This window comes from Bactrocera latifrons, unplaced genomic scaffold (genome assembly GCF_001853355.1).
Source record: "Bactrocera latifrons isolate USDA-ARS-PBARC rearing strain unplaced genomic scaffold, ASM185335v1 scaffold_462, whole genome shotgun sequence".
Lineage (NCBI taxonomy): Eukaryota > Metazoa > Arthropoda > Insecta > Diptera > Tephritidae > Bactrocera > Bactrocera latifrons.
The window spans coordinates 60,899-84,096 of NW_017537115.1; the positions used below are offsets into that span (position 1 = coordinate 60,899).

At 36.9% G+C, this 23,198-nt stretch overlaps 1 protein-coding gene across 1 annotated transcript in view; it reads right to left on the bottom strand.

Annotated features, from left to right (window-relative positions):
• LOC108973169 (protein turtle-like) overlaps positions 1 to 21,272 on the bottom strand; it is a gene marked incomplete at its 3' end in the record, with an annotated part of 77,217 nt that extends 55,945 nt beyond the window's left edge. The window contains exons 1-2 of the mRNA XM_018940233.1: positions 20,910 to 21,272; positions 14,835 to 15,445 (exon numbers count right to left, since the gene is read on the bottom strand). The remainder of the gene's footprint in view (positions 1 to 14,834; positions 15,446 to 20,909) is intronic.
• Between the last annotated feature and the right edge of the window lie 1,926 nt (positions 21,273 to 23,198).

The window sequence follows — 23,198 nt, forward strand, 5'->3', positions numbered from 1 at the left end:
GTCGTACTGAGGGTGTGTTAGTGCTGCGGAGCACTGTTGAGCTATTTGCGGCTTTAGTAGCACAAGGCGCCTGGCCGTGGCGGTTGCCACAATAAAGCACTTACCAACACACATACAATTTTATTAAAACAACACGCACATAGTTTTATTAAGACAACACACAAATATATACACATTTTTTTGTGGCAAATACACGAAGTATGACATGCTGCTTGTTATTTGTTGGACGACACGAAAGCAACTTCTTGTTGGCCTATAAATTATTGATTATTCTTGCGCTCAACCAATATACTTACTTATGTACACATACAAACATACTGCCGTACTTACATATATTATTCCTACGCTGGTTTCTCTATTTTAACAAAATATTTGAGACTYTGCACCCTTTTCTAATTGTTTTTGTTATTGCAGAAACTATTTTCATGCTGCTGACAGCTCGGGTTGCTGTTGAAGGGTACATTTAAAAGTTTACCGTACGCTAAATGCTTGGGTTTTCGCCAGCAATGTTCGGGTTCAAATTTGATAATTTGTCTGCAGCGATTACAGAAGTGGTCAAATGTTTGTGATTGCTTTAAGAATAGATTTTAGGCTCTYCTTTGATGCATTTTACTTTTGAGGGTGCAGAATAATCGATAAAAAAAATTGTTTACTTTTACTTATCCAAATCTATTCGAAACTTGACATTAAGCGCTCATAGTGGATTACTTCGTTTGGACAGTTTACTGGTTCTGCACAACTTTTTTCCAACATTGTGTCTATATATATTTTACTCATTATGACTAACCCAGATTTGGTCAACGTTTTATAAATTTTTATAATTTTTGAAACTTTAACTAAGATAAAATTGCCAAGCTAACCAAGCAGTAGCTCAATATTGTCCAAACTTTAATTTTTTACCAAAAATCTTTCGACATTTTAGTTCAATCAAAAAAGCTTGCATAAAGCTTCTGATGCAGGACTCTCATAGATAATATTATAGCTTATAGTCACGTACCATAAAACATGTTGCGAGTCTTACTTTTTGCTGCCAAAAGTTCTAGATAATGGAAAAGTTTAAGTTTATGCTTTTGCTTTTTTGATAAAAGAAAAAGTTTAATGAATGTTTTTCTCGATTTCAAAAATAATTTTCTGTAAATAAGCAGAAATGCAAGTAGTTGTGTAAACACATAAATTCCAAGAAAGTGCAACACATACACATAGCATAGCGCAACACATACACATAGCATAAACAATTCAATTCAGAACGATTTTCTGACTGCAGCGCCGTCTGAGGCTAATTAAATTTGCGCCATGGGAGCTAATGCAGAGAAACTTTAAAGTTGTGCCGCCAACATTTATTTGCATTTCAGCAAAGCGGGGTTGAGCAGTAAACCAAATGGACATGTTACGAGGACCGTGGCAGGCGCTAGGGTGCTGAGAATGAAAAACGCGCACACCAGCCATTTGAAGGCGGTGGCGTTGCGCTGCCACACCCACTACTTTACCTAGATTTTTCATGCACTTATGCGTGCATTCGCCTTTATAGTTGTTAGTGTTGTGCTCTTGTTGTTGTTTCATATCAGTAGGGTAGTTGGAAACATATATAGGCACTGAAGCAGTGGAAGCGTTGCAGCGAACTGTTGCAAATTGCAGCTGTTTATAGCGCACCAACACACCAACACAGTCATGTGCATATATATATATATATATATATAATGGCAAGGCTTTAAAAATGTTTGCGCGGAAAGTTTTAGCAAGAAGTCAGTTTGCGAATTGCAGCGGCGCATTTCCAGCACTTCTACATACTTTCATTATCTTTGCCTATTAACTTCTGCAGCCTTGCGTGCATGTGTGTGTGTGTGTGTGTGTAGTATTTATTTCATTTAATATTCTTTGCTGCGCTGTGCCTTGACATGCCAGCAGCCACGGCGTCGATGACTATTTCCACCGCTGGCCGCCGTCTTCCACCAACAACGAACGAACTTTTCATTAAAAATTTTCATTTAATTYTTTCGCTGCGCGTTTACTTTTTACTTTTGCGCGGCTCCTTAGTTTTAACTACTTTTCATATCGCGTTTTACGACAACGTCGATGTGGTGCAAGCACAACAACAACAGCGCGCAACTGCAGCAAAGTGCAGGAGGACAGCCAGCGAAGAGCGCAACAAATAAAAGCATAGGCAAAAGGGGCAAGTTGAAAGCAGTGCTGCAMGTTGGGTTGCAAGTGTAGATACTTGGCGGCGGCAGGTGCAGGGGGGCGCCCACAACTAAATGCAAATACGTTGAATTAAAATGTAACAAAAGTTGCAGCACTCGGCAAAGTTAAGGTTGCAAAATGCCTAAACTTTTTGCGCTGAAAGGAAAAGTGGCAAGTGCGGCAGCAGCGGCAGTTGCAAAGTGTACAGTAGCCAGCGGCAAGCTTATCAGCCCGTATATAGCGGAGAACTGCGTTGGAAAAGGCGCAAATTGTAATAGCTTTGCTGAGTTCTGAGTTCTCTGCATTATGCGCCCTGCAGTAGGCTACAAAAACTGAAGCATAAACTTTAATATTAAAATATATGCACACACACAATCACCCACTGATAACTGCAYGTATGCTTTGCGTATGCGCACACTACCACTGGTGCGGAATATGCTGGTGCTAGTCGAGCTCAACCCACATAAGCGCCGACAAAAGATACACAAGCAGCGGACAATTGCAGCTGCCAAGCGCAGAGTTGGAAATTGCAGCAAAGCGAGTGCAGCAATGTGTTAAGCGCCAGTAAAGTACAGCGCAGAGTTCAAAATATATKACTTGTCAGTTGAAAGAGACTAAGCAGAGTTGGTTGCATGAATTTGCGCACAAAGGAACACAAGTGCATTACCGTTACTTGGACAGTAACTGTTTCAACAAAAGGTTTGCTGGGACGAAAGCGTGCAATTATAATTTTTAAAGCTGAAAATTGTGAAAAAATAATAAAAGTTTTAACCTCAATGAGTTGCATGGAGCAAACTATCAAAGCTGCCCCTAAAAAAGTGCATGCAATGTTTTAAAAAAAAATATTTTTTAACTAAAACTTTGTTTAATACTTTAGTTGAGTTTTAGATGAAATAGAACATGCAAATTATTAGCAGAAAAAACATTAAAGTATAAGAATTCAGGAAAATTTTCAAAAATCGTTGCCTACATATAGGCTCAATGTTCGAAAAAAGTGATGCAAAGMAAATAAACGAACCAAATAAAATAGTCACTAATATAAGGAGCGTTTAAAATGTACTTTTGTATATAWTGATAAGTTCAGAGTTGCCAACATTTCACCACGTATCTATGTAAATGTTGGCAAATTCAAACCTTACGTTAATTTGGGACACCCTTTATTTAATTAAAATCTTGCCGTAATTTTGGGAGACTCTTTACAAAATATTTGTAAGAAAAAGATTAGAGTTTTAGAACTCAAAAAWCTTTGCCTCTAGTATAACAGATAGTATACCTCAGGGTATAATTATTTTGCCGAGAAGCTTGTAACATCCTGAAAAGTACTCGGCGGACCATATATAGTACATAAATAATCAGCATGACTTTCTGACTCGATTTAGCTATGTCCGTCTGTCTGTTTTGTAAATATTATATATAGGCGAATTAGTAACTTAGAATTTCAGATATCGACATGAAATTTTGCATTCTTTCTTTTCTTTTCAAGAGGCTGGCCCTTTGTAGGAATTTAAAAAAAAAAAATTACGACAACGTAAGGTAACGCAACGTAACGTAAAATAAGGCAACGTAACATCCGGAAGTATTTTGTTTAGATCGCATTACTATGACTTACAAGTGTTATACAAAATAAGCCATCAAATTCGAAAAGAGTATAGAAAATAGTAAARAAAAAGGTCGAAATTGCTTGTGACGCACAAATACGTAGTGGGCCTTTCATATTTCGGAATTTGGCAACCTCAATCTGGCAACTCACAATTTTATTGTGAAGTATATTATTTTTATTTCAACGATTTGACATATGAGCGCTGTTTATGTTGTTCACAGTAACTTAAAATGTTCATATCGATGATAAATGATGAATCCAATCAAGCTGGTAGATCGCTACAAGACGATCCTGAAATATCAAAGACTAACAATTTACAGCAAGCCAGTTCTAGTGTTTTATTCATAATATAAAAATTGGTGTGTGTCCTTGCTAAGTTTACAGTAATATACACCGCAGCAGCAGCTCAAAGTCTTTTGATTTGTCCTGCTCTGATACTATTGTGGTTGATTTCTCTGTTGCTTGTGAAAACTAGAATACTTGGATAACAATTAGTAATGGCAAAAATTGCTATATTTTGGGCTAAAGCACTTTTCGTAAATCAATTTGTAAGCTTAGAAAATAAATTAAAAATAAATTCTCAAGCGAAATTCCACGAAAATTTTGTATAAATCCTTGGTAACTACTTCTCTACCTGAAAGTCAGCCAGAAAGAGTATAATTCCTACATTTTCTATACTTTATTTCAATATACATATGTACATATATACTTTTTCAATTAAATAACCCATAATAAAAAATCCATAAGCGGCGAATATGGCGCCACTTTCAACTGTTACAAGGATAATAAAGTGCTGAAAAAACTGCGAGAGCTGCATAGAATAAGCAATGAAAGCAATAAATGCAACGCAGCAATAATAAAAATTACTTTTATGATACTTTGGCGAATGAAAAATAAGTAGGTGCTTGCGATTGCAGTTTGCAGCAACGCACATACACACACATACACATATACCTTGATACTGGGTATAAAACACGGTAGCGCATATCGATTGCGAAGGGATCAAATTTATAGCCACAATAAAAGCAATGAAAATGGAAAATACTTAGAAAACACACACACATGAGAGTGTGAGATGTGGAGCGCGCGATACTGCAAGTGACACACATACGCGCACTCACACACACACACAGACGTAGAAGGAGCAGTAATAAATGAGCAGAGCAGCATTAATGGGCAGGTAAAAATAAAATAAATCACGTTTCTAGGTCAATTCGGGTGCCGCAACTGCAGCGCTAGAACATAAAAACCGCACCACTACACACACACAGGAAATGAGCAAAATGCACCAATGTTTGTGAGTGCGTTCGTGTGTAGTGTGCATGAAAATGCAAGCATGTAAGTATATGTGGATTTAATCGCATGTGAGCAGCTGTTAGATTTTTTTACATAACCCAGCAATATACATAAAATTTTATGAGTGTGTGTATGCATATGTCTATCTGTGTGTTTGTACACCTATTTACAGCTGAAAAACCTGCTAGTAGAAGTGTTCTAAGGACGCTTAAAGGAGCGAAATTTTCTACTTACATGCCTGCATGCCAAGATTTATACATTGTTTTTGTTTTTCTCGTGTGTTGTTGCACTTCATCGCCACGCCACATACGATTACCTTTTGATGCAAATTGCAGCGCCTAGCTTTCAATTTAATTGAAGTTTCTTAGTTTTACTATCGATCGTGTTGCATTTCTGCTGACGTCAAAACAAGCTGTTGCTCAAAAACAAAACAAAAAAACTCTAAAACCAAACCAGTTGCAACCAAAATTATTATGTAGCTCTAATCAACAGGAATTTATGCTGATGTTGCTATTACTTGTTTTTATTATTATTTTTTTTTTTCTTTTTTTGGTAAGATGCTTTGAGTATTTTGCGTTGTTGCCTCACTCACCGCTTGCCACTCTTATAACCGCTGGAAAGTGCTAATCAAACCGAAAACATACAACAAATCACGTTCACTGCTCAATTCAGGTTTTTAGTACACAGAATCGCAATGAAGCGTTTGGAAATTGTTGTTTTTTTGTGAGCTAGAAARTAAAAGGCACGCAGGTGAAATGCAGGCTACTGAAGCAGTTGTGAACTTTGATGGTAAGAAATGCATGTTTGTGTGCGTTTGAAGCATTCTAATCAGTGTTAGTTGCATGGCTGCTGCCGTGGTCGCGCTGGAAGGTGAGCGCAATGTTAGCGGGTCAACATATTCACCACGATTTGTATGCTACTTCAGCTAGAATTCACCACGGCGCGCTCTAAAGCCACTCACACGCACACATACCCGTTTTTTGCTCTCCGCTAGCAATATTCCAGTACTTAGGTCAGCGCTCACCGTTGCTAAAAACATAATTTTATTGAACAAAAATACACAAAAACAAAAAAATAATAATAATAAAAATTAAAAAATTATAACTTAATGTATTTCAGAGAAAAATTAAGAAACTAGACACATTAAAGGCAGATATGTCACACTTTGCTTGATTCAGCTCACGTATGGCACTATATAATCCATAACTAGAATATGCTTATGAKATTAATATTATTTCACTTTTTTGTCCGTTTTTTTGTTTTTGTAAATAATTGTTATTTACAAAGTAAATTTGTAGTTTTTGTCTTACCATTGTCTACAAATGCTCTGAAGGTCTCATAATTAGGGCAATAACATGCACATTTTTAGCATGAGATACACTATCAGATACATGCGTATAATCGCCTAAAATGCAAAACAACGATATTATCGCTTTTCAAAAATTTACTGGTGAAGGAAAAACGGTATAATAGAAACAACTCACATTGAAAAAAAAAATTAGTTTTGGTTATAAAATGGTTATACATTGGTTATATATTGGTTTTATATGGGTTATACATCGGTTATATCTGTCATTGGTTGCTAAAAATTTCACGATACATAAATGTAATATGATGTAGTGAATCGTAAGGAAGAAACAATCAATTTTGATTTTTTYATGATAYGYTGTTTTGCATTTTTGGCGACGATAMGTATGTACATACACATATCTTTCATTACACTTAAAAATAATATGTTTTTGCAAAATAATTTTCTTCACACAAATTCATATATGTATGTATTTTTGTATAACGTCAATTTGCTAATATTCGGAAGACAGTAGAGGAACTCTCTCACACGAAGCTCAGCAACAAATCTCAGTGTCATTACACCATAAGCGCGCCTCATCCACAAACAGCACGCACTTAAGTGCGTAAATATGTATGAATGCATGTATGTATGTATGTATGTATGTCAGTAAGAATATTTGCATATATAAATAAATATATGTATGCCAGCTTAAATATACAAACAAGCCGCTATCCGACTGACCTCCACTCCGTGTGCGTTGGCACTACGCATTTCCAGCGCAAGCGAGATCAGACGCGACCAACAACAACAACAACCACGCAAAGAACACAAGCGACGCAAAGCAAAAACAAAAACAAAAACAAAAATGGAAAAAAKTAAAAAAAGGTGAAATAAAATAAATAAATGAGTGAGCGCGCAATAGTTGGCCGACAACAGCCAATGCGCCACGCTGCCAGCGTCTTTCAAATGTCTATAGCAACAACMAATATGTAATAAACGAAACAAAAACAAAGCAGCTATCAACATAAATATTTGCGYGTTCACGCACCCGCTGCAGCTGCACGGCAATCGAGATTTGAGCTCGTTACCTGCCTCCGCTCAGCTCAACGCGCCGCGCCACCGACGCCGAYGCCGATGCCGTGGCTATTGTCTTTGTAAACTGCAAAGTCAGAAGAAAATATGGCATTAAGTGGGCACTGTCCGCCGCACAGACGCACGCACACACACACGCTCACCGCTTGCTGATATTTTGATTTCTTACTTATCCCATGCCGTTTGTTGTTGTTCGGATTTGTTTTGCTTATCTCGGACGTTGCGCTGGTGTTTGTGTTTGTGGAAGTGCCCAGTTGGGTTTATGCGCGTTTATTGTTGTTGTTGTTGTTGTTGTTATTATTTTTCCAAAATATGTAAACAAACGCATGTGAATCGATTCACATTGAATTGACTTTAAACTGACAGCCGCCTGTCAGCAGATAACTGCCTTGCACAACTCGCCTCACGCCACACAGACAAGCGTTGCTTAATAAATACATACACCCATACATATGTAATGTGTTAGTGTAGTTTAAGCATGTGCGAGCTGCGCAGCAAAATTGAACGAATGTCAAAGTGACATTCAATAAAATCGAAATTTGATACATAAATATGGATTTCCAAAGTATTTACAAATTTACATATGTATGCATGTATAGGTATGTGCTTGAGCCTGCGTTGTAATACGAAAATGACTTGAGTGGTGTCTTATCAACCTTAGCAAGTATGCGGCTTACAAAAATTATTTTTCAAATGCCACTTGACCTTGCATTCTTACACAACTAAATATGTATGTATGTATGYACATATAATTAATTTAAACATATATTTAACAAGCTCATTAAAGACCTTTTAGTGGGAAAGAAACATATTTAGTGTAAGAAAAATACTCGTAAACGTTATGTCTGGTTCAAATCTGTTGTTGCTTCGGATGAATCTGGTAAAAAAAACTGCTCGCGTTATGTTTATAAATATTTGAATTGAAAATCGAAAAAACTGGTTTATTTACAAAAATTTTTTCAGGATTAGAAAAATACATTAGTGTTTGCAATAATGAAATTTTATCAAAAAAATTCAACTAAATTTTTTCTAACCCCAGTTGGTCATACCTTTTTTTGTCAAATCGAGTAAACAACTGTTATAAATGACAAAGGCTGGCATATAAGCACTTTGAGTTAAAATGACGAGAAATTATATACTTAACCCTTTAATAATGCTAGTTAACAAAATTATTATTATTATTATTATTATTATTATTATTATTATTATTATTATTTTGTTTTTTGTCACATAAAAGCTTATAGCAAATTTCGAATATATGTACTAGCTGCTCTGAACAATAATATAGAAATAAAAATTTCCACATCATGTTTTCTTGTAACACCAAAAACATACATATATTTTCTTACAAACAAACAAACATTAGCTTCATTTAGAGACATTATTGCTTAATATAGAAAAGCGCCTGGTATTGCTCAGAGTGCCTGCGACCATATGTGACATAAGAGAAGGCAAAATATACCATAGATCGCAGTCAAAAGCCTCAATTATTTTATATCTATCTAATATCGAAAAATTACTTATGATTTTCTTGCATATTTTGYCCTCTGAAAATCTTTTTTAAGCCTCCAACAATAATTTGCTAGCATTCCTGCGCTCTATTTCACTTAATAGCGCTACTTATTAAGRAAATGTTCTGATGAAACCTCTTGCTTTATTCGTCACTCACAGCACCCAAATTTGCCGAAAAGAAAGCTTGATGAGAGTCCAGCATATGTAGTACTCTTAAGGATATATTGCACCCCAAAAATTCAAATGAAATTATAAGTCTATCTAGAAAGTCCTTGTAATTTTCTGATTTATGCTTTCCAAAGACCTTTCGATCAGCGGTCACTTTACATTTCCAGACAACTTTTTCTGTTCATTAAATTTTTTCTGGGTTAAGAGCTTTGACTTTCATCAATTATTTTTAGCCTACAAAAATTTGCTCTATAATTTTGCCACGCTAAGTTTGGGGGATTTCTCTTTCAGATATAGACAACGTTTCTGTGGGACCTAGGATTTATCTTGCTTCCAAAAAAAACTTAAGTGGTCTAAATAAGTAGCATTGTTAAATTAATGACATGAAATTACGACGCTGAGATTGAGAAAATAGATTTTCCCAGTACAAAAACTGTCGTTGCGGTTAGAAAACCTTCGTTTTATCTTTATGATCTAACAGAGGTATATATATGTGATGCAAGTTAGTGATTTCAACTCTTAATTTTAACTTAAACAGTTGCTTTCGCATTTACTACATACATTACTTTCTCCTTTAGCAAGTGAGAAGGACTTAAAAATAACGAAAAGAGAAATAGCGAACTGATAAAGATCAAAGAAGTTTATTTTATTATTTTTTGTTGCTATTTTTGTGTGGAGAGCCTAGTATAAATATACTTCAAATCTGTTAAGAAAATTTTTAAGAACTACAATACTGCAAAAAAACTTGGCCTACTAATCTTTATGCCAAACCGAAGAGCGCTAAGCGATATTAGTGCTTACTTTTCGTTTCATATGAAAAGAACTTCCTAAAAAAAATATTTATATTATCGATCATTTTTGTACTGGGAGTGTTTTCAGAGTTTTAAAATTATATGACGGGATCACCCACTATTAGAAGATATGTTAAACTTCATCGAAACGGACCCTGATTTTTTATGGCGAAGGACTCAGTTCGGCTTTGTGCTAAAGGTAGCAATACAAAATACCCAAGTCCTCTGAAAAAGTTGAAGATAACACATTTAGCAATATATAATTGAGTATAATTCGCTGATTAATAGGGCTGTCGTGATTATAAGTAGATTATATATAATGATATATGTATTTAGTAGGCCATAAAATCTGATAAAATCTAAATTGATATTTCTATTAAATAAACCGTCTATAAATATATTTTGAAAAGTCGTCACTTCTTAAGCATCCTTAAAACTGACATGGTTACAGTCAGACCTTTTCATCGATTTTTATTTATTTTGTAAGCATTTTGATAGATTATGCTCTAAACTTATCCAATTTATTGCATGCTGGTATAAAACTCGTTTGCTGTCAGGTTAAGAGAGTAAAATGATAAAATTCAACTACAGATGATTCACTTCCAACTTAGAATAAAGTAGAGCTATATATATAGTAATATAAACAAATGAAAATATATAAACCTTTTGCATACAATAATATAATAAGTTCCTATGAATTTGAGCACTTTTTTCTGTCCAAAACTGCCACAGTCAAAATATTTGTTTCATTTCACTTACAAGTGCATTTCCCTTTACTAATGTAATTCTATTTTCAATATCCAAAAAGTCGTTTTCAACAAACTTCAAGAGCAGAATTAAATATTGAATATATTTTATTACACAAAATAACTGTTTGCAAAAAATGTAAATATTTCCAACCTTYTGTTAAAACTTTGGACTACTAATGACCAATTTGACATTGTTTCTAGGCAGCCTCAACCACTGTCGGCCAATTACCCTTGTTTTCGGCAAGCAATTTGAAGAAAATGTGTAACAACCACAAAAGAATTGCAGCAACAAAAATGTAAAAGTTCAAATTCATAAATTTACATTCAAACTCGCACGAAAAGCTCATATCGTAACAACACAAATTCGCAATCTCAGGCAAAGGCAACAACAACAATTGCACAAATTGCAAAACACATAAAATTATGGCCACTCGCCGCCACTGACCGCTCTGCATGTATGTGTGTGTGTMTGTGGCAAAATCGAGTGCAGAGAAAAAGTTTATGAAAAACGAATTACGACATATTCGAGAAAAGCCAAAACAAAGCCAGAAACCACAGAGTAATGACATAATTGTTGAAAACTACAGCCAAGCAACTTTCGTTTGGAAACTTAAAGCGGACGAAATGTGGTGTGAAAATCGTCTGCGGGGAGTTGACGTCCCAAAAAGCAAACATGAAATGCTTTTTACATACTCAAATGCAGATATTTATGTGTATTTGGAGTTTTTGTGCAAGCGTTTCTAAAAATAAGTGGATCTAGTGCTTTACGCATAGCGATAYTTATGTAAGCTGTTGGAATTTTGCGTGCTTATAAATAAATGGTGAGTCCACAATCGCCCAATTCGTTGCAGCAACGAGAAAATGTGATAAAAACAATTGTATAAATACTTGGTCGAAAGTTTTTTCTTATGTAAAGTYGATCATACTCGGAGATATTTTGAAAACTTATGTTTATATTTTATGTTGGCATCTATGAGCAAGTAGCAAAAGATTGAGACCGCACTTGGATGTTTGAAAAGTTTTCACTTAAAGATAACATTACTCTGCAAAGCTGCAAGAATGGTTTGCAACTGATGTGCTAAGCGGTCTTTGAGATATTTATCGTGTCTTGATTAAATTTAAGTTCAAACATTTTCTATCACTTAAAGCTATTTCTCTCATTAAAGTAAGGTAGTGGTGGTTTGACTCCTGGACTACAACAGAAAAAAATTTTCAGTTTCAGCAATCCAAAGTTAACRAGAAACAGCYTCTAACATCACAGTCGCAAAATCTCTCACTAATGGAGCAATTGTTCTTTTGAGGAAAAAAAATCTAACATTTCAAAAGGCCACTGAATGAGATTTTAATAAGACGCTATTTCAATGAAATAAAAACATGAACTATCTTAAAAAAGAGCGCACTATTTGCTTCAGTATTTSTAAATTAAATCAAAATAAGAACGAAATAATCTTTATCGTCCACTAAAATGAGAAGCAGAGGCTCTAATTCCATGCCAGAGGACCAAAAATCGAGTTATAGACATATTCACCTATCCTAGAACCAACATAGACACTGAACACAATTTTGGTTTTGATTTCCGATGAAGAAACACTACTCGTATATAGGATCATAGTTCGATTTCGACAGTAAAAATTAACTCYCCATTTCCTAACAGAACTGTGGTTAATCTTTGAGGATACAGTAGTGAAAATTTGGTGTACTTTTTGCTTCTAATTGGCAGATGACGGGTCTAATTTGTAACAGAAAAAGTATGAGCTGAAGTTAAGTGGTTACATGGGTTTACGGGTTTAAAAAAATTGATGTTCTTTTACTGTCTTATTAACAACTAAAATATCTCTAGAATATTGTCCTAAATTTTCCAGTAGATGTGAGTAATAGTTTCGGAGATACAGCCTTGAGAACTTATGGGCTACTAGGCTAAGTGTGCCGTCTTTAGCAGCGTTTTTTCAAAACTGTGTTTTTGAAGTATGTTGTCGAAGTTTTGAAGATTTCTCGAGAACTACTAAACCAATTTTCATGAAATTTTACACATGCTTTGAGACACAATTCTTAAAGACTTGAACGAAGAATTTTCTTACGATTACAACTATGTATTTGAAAAAAAAATCGCGAAATTTTCAGTTTTTTTCTTCCAACGATCAAGTTCTAAGTTAAGGTTTCAACTAAAACACATATTTTGTGCACCTTAGATGATTCTGTAAGGAGTTGTGATAGGGCCAAGGCGGGCGCATCATTTTTTCGAGGGGAAAACCGGTAATGGCGACGCAATGGCCGAGTTTAAAATATTTGCTTCCAAAAATTTCAGAACTTCTTTGCTAATTGTGTATGTTAGTAACAATAAAAAATTCTAATAAATATTTCATTTTTTATATGGGATTTTTTTTTTTTTAATACTGTTTATAGCTGGAGGAAACGTTATGCTCAAATGTCCACAAATCTTCCGCCAAACCTCTCCCTCGAACACTCCTAAGGCCGACTCATCAAATGAKGTCGTTGCTCATGCCTCCGCTGCATATAACGGGACGAGAATGATGAGTAACTTGTAGGGTTGGTCTTTGTTCGCCGAGAGCGGATTTTAGTTTTCAATTGCCTACACAGCCCAAAGCACCATCTATTAGCAAGAGTGATTCTGCGTTGGATTCAAGACTTAGTTGTATCTCAAGTCTGAATAAAACAATTCACTCAACAACATAACACAAAATTTGAAAGTTCTCAAAAGCAGTAATCTCCAAATATCGATGCAAGAGACGCTAACGAAAAACTTATAATCGCAAAGTTTATTTTCTGCTGCATGAACGAGGAGTAGAGATAGCAAAAAAGTAACGAGTTAAATTAGTTTCTTAATACTTTTAGTAAATCTGCTTTAGCGTTGTTTTGTTCAGTAAATTTTTGAGCACTTTTCTTAGATCTACGAAATTCCTAAGCCTCCCAGCAGCCAGCTTACGCCAGATTTATATTAACAAGCACATACTTTCGTCAGACTTATTTTAATGCTTGATTACGAGTTTGTTGCAATAAAAGTAAAATAATAGCATCTTGTATGTACATATGTGCATACAGAGAAATATTTACCAACACACAATCGCAAGTTGAAGCTCTCAACAACCGACGAAATTGTTAATAATGATAAATGATAGCGTTTTGCGKATTTTGGTTTTAGTTTCATTTGCTACACATTTCGTAAAAGGATTACTGACACACACACACACACAATTATATGTATTTATATATATATATTTGTTATATATTTGTACATGTACATTTGCTGAAGATTTATGGATTTTTAAGTAGTTATTGTCATTTGTTTTGGCGTGTTTTTGTGACTTCGACTTTTTGTACCAACAATGCAGGGCTTTTGTGGTGCCGTTAATCTTCAGCAAACACACAATTTTCTCAAAGCAATTTCAAACTATAAAAGTTGTTATGCTCTGCATTTGCTTGCTCTGTTCGCACAATGTTTTGGCATAAAAGACACACGCACACACATATATTTATACACACATACATACTTATGTACTACACGTAGGGTCATTATTAAAACAAATGAATGAATAAGTGAATGAATGATTATGTTTTGTGGTTGAAATAAGTACTTTGTTGAGCTTTCTTATGCTTTAGTTTCTGCTTAAGGCCCTTGGAGAGGTTGTGTTTGGTCAGGCGGTGGGTTCATAATTAACTTGTAATTGCTTTTTAGAAGAAGCTCGAGACAGTTCGCAGATAATTTTATATACTTATGTAAGTAAAATCTTTTTTCATTAAAGCCATGCATTTTATAGTTATTAAGGGAATAGTTTTTTGATGTTTTTTGATAAGATTTTCTGCTAAACTTTGATACAGACTGTTCAGAAAAGAGGCTTAAGCTTAAGCTTCTTTTTCATCAACATAAATTAAACTATGTTTAACAAAAATATCTAAACACTCTTTATCGAGGAATCGTATGAGTTGATCTGGTGTTTCTTCAGCACAGCTCTATTTCTAACCTCAATCGACTTATTCCAAGCTCCAAACAACACACATACTTTGGTTCGAATCAGATTTTCACGTAGATAATGTTAGAAACCTCTACCAAATTGGTTCCAGAATAYATTATGTATCTTCCTAAATTAACTTCGGTAATTGAATAAGAAATAAAATTGGTAGCTCTACCGTGTACTCACCTTTTTTGCGCATTCATTATCCAACTTGACGTACCAATGAATGTCGGAGTTACTGTGTGACGAAGCTGASGGAAAAAGTGATGATATGGTTGCCGCAGCGAATGCAAAATAAATTTGGATATTTCAGCAAATATATCTGTAAACACTTATTGACTTTTTGTTGCTTTCAAAAAGAGGCGTCTGAAATTGATACTTTCACAAGTCCACTTTACAAACGCGCTCGCTTTTYGTGCACACTTCGATGCTGACTTTGGGGCGAGTGGTGGTGTTTATTGTATTTGTTTTTTTGACTTTTCTCACTGCATTAAAGTATGAATTACACGTTTTCACGAATAAGCCCTTAATACCTGGCGCTCCCCAGCCGCTGCTTGGGTTTTGGGGCAGTTGTTAAGCACTTTTTACGTGGGCGCGTTGACAGGCAACCCAGCCTGCTGATTTTATTATTATAAGTGATTTCTCTGTGAATTTTTGATTTGGTTTTGTTTGTTGCTTTTCTCGTTTACAATTCACTTATAAGCAGTTTTTGTTGCTGTTCTGAGTTGTAACTTCTTYGTGTGTTTCAGAGCGCACTTACACCCTGTATTGTTTTGGTGTTAATTGAAAAATTTCGCCTAAATTTTGTAGAAATATGAAACATGTTAAAAAAATACAAATTCACTTAAGCGCTAAACCACCTTTGTGTATATTATTGAAAGGCGGAGTCTGCAATATTTTGTCCTAAAAATATTGTTGTGTATCGCGTTAAAAAATATAGCAAATGCATCCAGTTTATTTATCATAGGAACATGGTACGTATCATAAATTTCAAAAATATTTTCGTCACCAACATTAACATTACATTTATCACTATTTTTGYATGTTGAATACATAAGGCAATATACCTTTTTCAAATTGCGTAGTGGAAAAAGTATTTTTGTTTTTTATCTATAGATGTCGTTGCTGTCGTGTATCTGCAGGTCTCAGTCATATTATATAATGTTGGAAAGGTGATATTTAAAGCTTCATTTAACCACAAAGATTAAATTCGGGGAAGTTTTTYCAACTGTTCAAAAAGAGTGCAAATAATGAAGAAATTTGCTATATTTAAGAATTTTTGTACAAAAAAAGGGGAAAAATGCCACGCAAGCCGCCAATGAAATTTGTGAAGTTTACGGAGACGATGCTGTTTCAGTTCGTGTCGCACAACAATGGTTCGCTCGCTTCTGTTCTTAAAAATTCCGYGTGAAAAGTGCATTTCGCATTGGTCGACCTATCGTTGAAAAAGTCGATGAAATTATTGAAAAGATTGACCAGGACTGTCACGTAAGCAGCCATGACAATGCCTAGGAAATTTATCATTCATCATCAAACGATTTTTTTGAGCCATTTAAAGAAGGCTGATTACAAAAAGGAGCTCGATGTTTGGATACCACATGAATTGTCGGTGAAAAATTTAGTGGAACTCAACAAATGCTCGTGAAGCCAGCAATCGAATGTTTGAAAAGGAGTCATTTACTATGAGCTGCTCCAGTCTGGTCGAACGATTGATTCTACATTTAACTGTCAATAGTTGATGAGATTAAAGCAAGCAATCGAAACAAAATGGCCAGAACAGATCAACAGAAAGAGCTTCGTCTTCCGCCAGGACAACGCTAGACCACACACATCTTTGATGACTCGGCAAAAACTGGGAGAGCTTGGCTGGGAAATTTTGATGTATCCATCATATAGCCCTGAACTGCATTAATGGAGTAAAGTCGACTTCAAGAGAAGCCTGTGGAAATTACTTGTCGCAGTTTTTTGCCCAGAAACCAGAACCATTTACATTAAAGGAAAAATGTCTCTAGCGGAAAAATTACAAAAAGTAATAATATGTAGCCAAGTGGTACATATTTGGTTTTTTTAAACTTTGTTATACTTGTCAATATTAAATAAATAAGTTGAAGTTTGATTGAAAATACGAAAAGACTTTTTCGGCTATGCTATATATTTGGCAATTTTATTATATTATCGTTATGAGGTTCAGTTTGCAAGTGTTAGCTTTTTTCAAGTGTTTTTATTTGTTGTTTCGAATTTTTTAGAAATAATTTCAAATATAATAAAAACTGTCCCAAATGTAGTCAAAAAGAAATCTTGAACACAAAGGCGCTTTTAAAAACATAATTTTTTTCAAAAATATTTTACACATTTAATCCTTGAGAAAAGTTATGGAAATAATTTTTTTCGAATATATGATATATAATTTAATTTTTATAAAATTTTTGTTTCAAATTTTTTATATTTTTTATTTATTTTTTTTTTTACTCAAAGCTGGTGAAAGCTTTTACTTCTTGTAATTTCAAGATTCTTTCTTTTGTTCAATAAGCCCTTGTGTGTTTCTCTGATTGTAGCCGCTTTTCATTTCAACTATCTACAGTCAAAATGTTATCAGCGAATTTCTTTGTATTTATTTTCTTATTTTCAGTGAGCGCCGCGTTTTTCACAGCAAAGGGATTAGTGTCACGTTAAGCTGCTTTCCAATTTTATTTCGAAAAATAGCTCTACTGTTCAGCGCTCACTTGAAAAAATTTAAAATTCTGCGCACAATAGCACATCAGCAGTTGTAATATTTTAATTGAACATTAAAAGCCAGCTAAATTGAAAAAAAAAGTTATATATTCTTGGCAGTTGTACAAGAATGGTTCAGCAAAGACAACAAATCACGTTCAGGGAATATTTAAAAATTTTCAAAAACTTTTTTTTCCACTTTTGAGGCGCAAATCTTTGCCACACATCTTAGCACAACTCAACACACACAATTATTTTCACCAAATTCAATCATTTTCGCACTTGTTTTCACAGTAAATTCCGCTTTTCATGTTTTCATTATTTCGTTGTTTGCCACACAGTTGACCTCTCATCCACGCCCTTTTGGCATTTTATTAACAATTCTCGCAATTTTCGGTATCGAACACACAATTTGGCACGTGACTCACTCACTCGACGGCAATGTCACATGTGASTGTTGAACTGTTAGCATTGCGGCTGTCGCCTCGTTGTCTAACTGTTTTTTAATTTTACATTTTCATTTTCGACACTTCAACACTTCAACACAGCCAACTAGTCTGGCAGCACGCGCTTGGCGACCCCGCTGTTCTTCGRCGGTGAGCACTTTTGCACTTTGCTTCCCCACCAGATTAGGTCACAACACACTACACACGTGCTTGAGCGCAATGCCAGCACGGCAAGGACTAGTTTTGAAAACAAAAAAAAAACTCACAAAAAACAGAACAAATTTAAGGTGATTAATATTCACTGCGACTTTATCGGTGAATATCAGTTGTGATTTCACAAACTAGTAACAAAAAAAAAACGCGTAAACTCACTGTCCTAGCGTATTTATTTCACACTTTATTTCCCCAGCGCATTCTTTTCACATTTTTCAAATTATTAGAATTTATAATAACCCTGTTCAATTATTTAGTTTATTTGAAGCGCGCGCGCCCGTGTCTGTCCTACTCTGATGTCTCTGTTGGCGGCGTCTGTSTTCGTCTCCGTCTGTTTTGTGTGCTCCAGCGCGTTTGGTCACAATCCACAAAATTTCTGCATTGCGGGCGCCATGGCAGGACAGCGCTCGAAATGTGCTCAAAATAACGGGAGCGTAGTGGCAGCAAACGTCAGTTGGTGGAGCGACACTTCGGCAGCTCTTTCAGTGACGTTTAACAATTGGAAGCTTTGCAGATGTCTAATAACATCCAAAAACGACCGACGTTTGCGTTTCGTTTTCAGTGTACTCTTCGGATTTCGATTGAGTTTTCAGCAGTTTCAGCGAGTTTTTTAAGTTATCCGGAGCTAAAGTGTATATGCGAGTGTACAACTTATATTTATTTCAGATCAATCTTTTGAATTTAAGCAGAAATATTTGTTTAGCGTATAGTTSTTTCAGGTAAAGGGGTTCATTAACGCACTCTCTTACGGATAACTGATGCATTGTGTAGTCGAAAAAGTCTTTTCGTATTTWKTCTACAGATATTCTTATATCTATACCTCATATCTTAGCCTTATCCTGCCTACAAGCCTACTATGTCTTATAATTTAGTCATAGTAAGACTCCTTTCTTCCTTGTTCATATTTTCTAATCCCTGAATAATCCCGAAATTCGAGTCTGAGTAAGTCTAAATATCAGGGTCCAATTAGTCTAATTATTCCCTTAAAATTTGTAGACCTTKCTGATGAAAAGTTTTTCACCAAAACACTAAGATTTCAAACTGCTAAAGATGTCGTCATATTGTCGAACCTTTCCGAAGCTTTAATGCCCAGATGTAATAGAACCATTCTTTAAGGAAATAACCTCAAAGTATGTTTTAGAAGTAGCAATTAAACGGAAAATGAAATAGGTCGATTATATATTGGTTTTAAAATGGATAAAATACTAGAAAGCTTAGTTTGTTACATAGAACTCATTTGAGTGTTCGGCAACAGCTGATGGTGTTCGGACAAAGCTAACGGTGCCCAGTGAAAAAAAGAGTGGACTCGTTTAAAGATAATCGTCAAAGAAAATTTGGAGACAACGAACAAAGTCACCGCTATCAGCATAGTGAGTGAGTGCCTCTACACAGGAGAGAACAAGTGAGCAGTGAGCGAAAACGGATAAGCCTGCAAAAGACGTGAGTTATGAAAGCTGTCGATGGCATGTGAAGCGACTGAGTTTKGCCAAAGAGCTGTCAAAGTTGCTCGTACTCGCACATGTGTGTATATTTCGGGTTTTGTTTACAGATTCTGCACAGAAACAACACCCAGCTGAGTGCAGAGTTGCCGCAGAACGCGCCGCTGCAAATCGATGGTRCGAATGGCAAGCGGGGGAGCGTCAGCASGGRCACTGCTCATTGCTGATKTCTGTGTGGCGGAGCTGACGGTCGGCAGGGCRCACAGGACGCGCGTTCGTGCAAGTTGACACTTAAAGTGGCTCTTACATGCGGATACGAAGTACATGTGCAAAGGAAAAGTTGTGTGTGATTGTAGGCTTGCGTTACCAAATACACATAATACATTGGCAAGCACACACACACAACCAAACGCTGACAAGCTGTGGGATGCTCTGTAGTTTCAACTGCTCAAGTTAAGCAAACCAACTCAACATGTTTCCTTGGTCAAAGCCTGTAATATGCTTTTGCACTCTGCAGCCACAAACTGCTGCTGCTGCTGCTGCCAATGCCGCTGTTACTGCTTGTTCTTGTTGGCATTCCTGGCTGCCTTTGCATTTTCCAGCGGCAGCAATTGACGACTGCCCGCTTGCTGCCTGCTGCCAGCTTGCTATTAGCGCCTGCCAAACTGGAAAATTTTCCGAAATTTTCAAACCTGTGCACGCGCGCGGGTGTGGTCAGCGTTGCGCCTTACAGACATAAATACTGGCGAATATATACATACATACATACATTCATACATATGTATATATGTATAGTCTACCTAACTAGCTGCATACATATCGCGCTATAGAAGGCGCGTTGAGGCAGTTTGCAGTTTTTCRCCAGTTTCAGTTGGTTGTTGTTGCTTGTTTCTTTATATGTTGTTAGTGTGTGTTTTTTGTTTTCGCTCACTTGGTGTAGCGCGCCAACTCCTCTCCCGCTGACTTGGCGTGCAAAACCGGAGTCGCGACGCGGTGCGGTGAGCGCTACTGCGTGCCAAAGGTATTTGCAGACTTTGCTGTGTAGAATTTTTCTTCGCCGATTTTCCCCCGCCTATTGGCGTTTGTGTGTGCTCGTTGTTGCTGCTTTTCCAATAACTTAGCAGCTACACACAAGCGCACACATACACGCGCAAGAATGTATGCATTTTTTAGTGTAAAATATTAAGGCGGCACATGTGCATAATTAAAGCACGGCAGCACCGAGGCGCCCCAAAGTGCCTGCTTTTACTCGGAAATAACAAAGATTACAACTTTTTTAACTGCAGCAGACGCCCGATAATGATTTATGTGACTTTTTCGTGTCGAAAAGTTTTTCACGCTCCARCGATACACAACATTTTCCCACCCTTAAGCGCCGCCGCGTACACAAGTCACGGCGTTAGTTCCGATTGTTGACATTTTTAATTGCTTTTACTTATTTATTTCATTACCTTCACCTTTCACACGCGAAACTCACGTCTATGCGAACTTGTTTTTGAAGATTTTCACCACTTAATCGAGCGATTCTAGCACATTTGCTGCCTTAAAGCTGGCAACTTCACTTCAATTTGCTTTACTGAAAACACTCACACACATACACTTGCGCGCACACGCAAACACATATACATGCACGCGCATATATCGGGTTAATGATTTTAGTGGTTGGGGCGCTGTTGGTGAATAGCTGTGATGCTAGTAGTAGTGGTGGTGGTGGTGTTGCTGCTGACTGTGGCAAGCAWAGAATTTTCCGACGGCCTGTGTATCTATTACAGTGTAGGGCACACGCTTTGATTAACCGAACACGTTCGCTTGACGGGCACAACAACTGAGTACTAAATTGCGGAGCGTCAGGCATTCGCACAGCAACCAGCGCTGGAAAGTCGAAAGCTAAGCGAGAAACAAGCAGCGAGCTGCCKACTCGTGTGCAGCCTGCTCGGTTGCTCAGCAGCGCACTTGCAGTCAGGCAGCAGAGCGTAGGTGAGAGCCAGCGTTGTGACAGCAACGGCTACTGCGCATTAGCGCCGCTGCTCAGAGCAAATCAGCAGCGCGACAGCATCATGTAATAAGTAGTCGTGAGARTATTGGAAATTTCTGGTCCAAACAAGTTCGCTGAGCGCGCGGCTGAGCGCCGTCGCTTACAGCATTTGCATGGCTGGAAAACTGCGCGCTCTCCAAACAACATCACTTCGTTTGCTTGGTACGTTGGGAATTCTTCGCATAACGCTAGTGGCTGCTGCGCATGCGCACCACTACGGATCTTCATTCGGCCTCTGTTAGTAACCTGCAGCAGAGGACAACTTCGTTATCTTGTTTGCTTTCAATAATGCCACAGTTGGACTCTTTGTGCGGCTCAGGTGCAACTGCTTCTTATGTTTTGCTCTCTCTCGCTCTCACACTCTCTCATTATCAGTGCATCCTTCGCTGTCTAACGCGCGCTATTTAACCTGTTATTGTTTGTGTGTGCCAAGAGCGTTTGTTTGATGTTTTGGTTTTGAAGCACCTCTGCTTCTCGAAACCGGCCTGAACCCTTTCAACAATTGAATCGACCATTGGTGCCTGCTTTGCCTATAAATACTCGTACGTAGCACAACAAGCATAACTGGCCACCACGCGCATAGTTGTACAAATACCTTGTTTAAAGCGTGTACACGGTGAGAAATTTGAAGAAGTTTGTGTGGAATTTCGTTTATATAAATGGGTCATGCTTCTGAATAGGCTTCAGAATACAAACTCGGGTGTTCAAAGAAGAAAAACACTCGTTTTGAGAGCGGCTGAACCATTTGAGCAAGAATTCATTTAACTATCTTTATGATTTCTCCCAAACGTGCCTCTCTCCCCCTTCGGTGTTCCAATTCTTCAAGTTGTCGATAAAGTGAAAGATGTAGGACTAACCTTGAAATCTTTTGAGGACCGACTAAAGAGAGTATGGGTTGTCTTATATTGTTTTAAAGGAGCTATAGGTAAAAAGTAGGGACTCTCACGAAACCATCGTAAAACCAAGCATGTTCTATCATGGTGTACTTGTGTGTTGACGGGCGCTCGAAAAAGCTTCACTTAGCTTCAACGTGTCCAAAGAGCGATTCTCATTGGCAAATCCGGTAGACGGGCTACACCAACAATAGCACTAAAGGCTTAGGGCTCGAGAACATTGTCCACAAGTGCTTTACTGCGAAGTGTGTTGTAAGAGTCAGTCAAGCTGGTTATATACTTGTAAAAGAGTCCGAACAAGGTCARTCTGAAATTCTTCCTTCCTTCGAAGGTGGATAGGAAGAAATCGTTGGATAAAATGCACATTGAGCTTTTCCACGGATTCGTCGAAACTAGTAGGCAATGTTGCATGAGGAGTTTTCTGTAGGGAGCTACCCGTGAATCATAGCTTTAGGCTACCGGCTCACTGTAATGCATTTCAAGCGGGTGTATGTATAGCATCAAACTACTTCCTCATCAGCTTTGTTTGTGGGACTAGTCACAGCAGAAACGGAGGCAAATAAAAAAACCAATAAACCAGCCAGAGAGGACACACTTGCCTCGCCCGAATCGGAATGGATCCGAGTTGGATCCCCTTTGGCGTATTGCGTTCTAGTATTGGATGAATGGGCCTCGCGTGTGCTTAGCAATCGCTGGTCGATGACCAGTTCGTGCCCAACTGTGAGGTYTTTCTAGCCTAGAGTAAAACGTAAGCGATCTATTGAACTACTTTGTTGATATGTGAGGGTCTTAAGATCCAGTATATACTATAT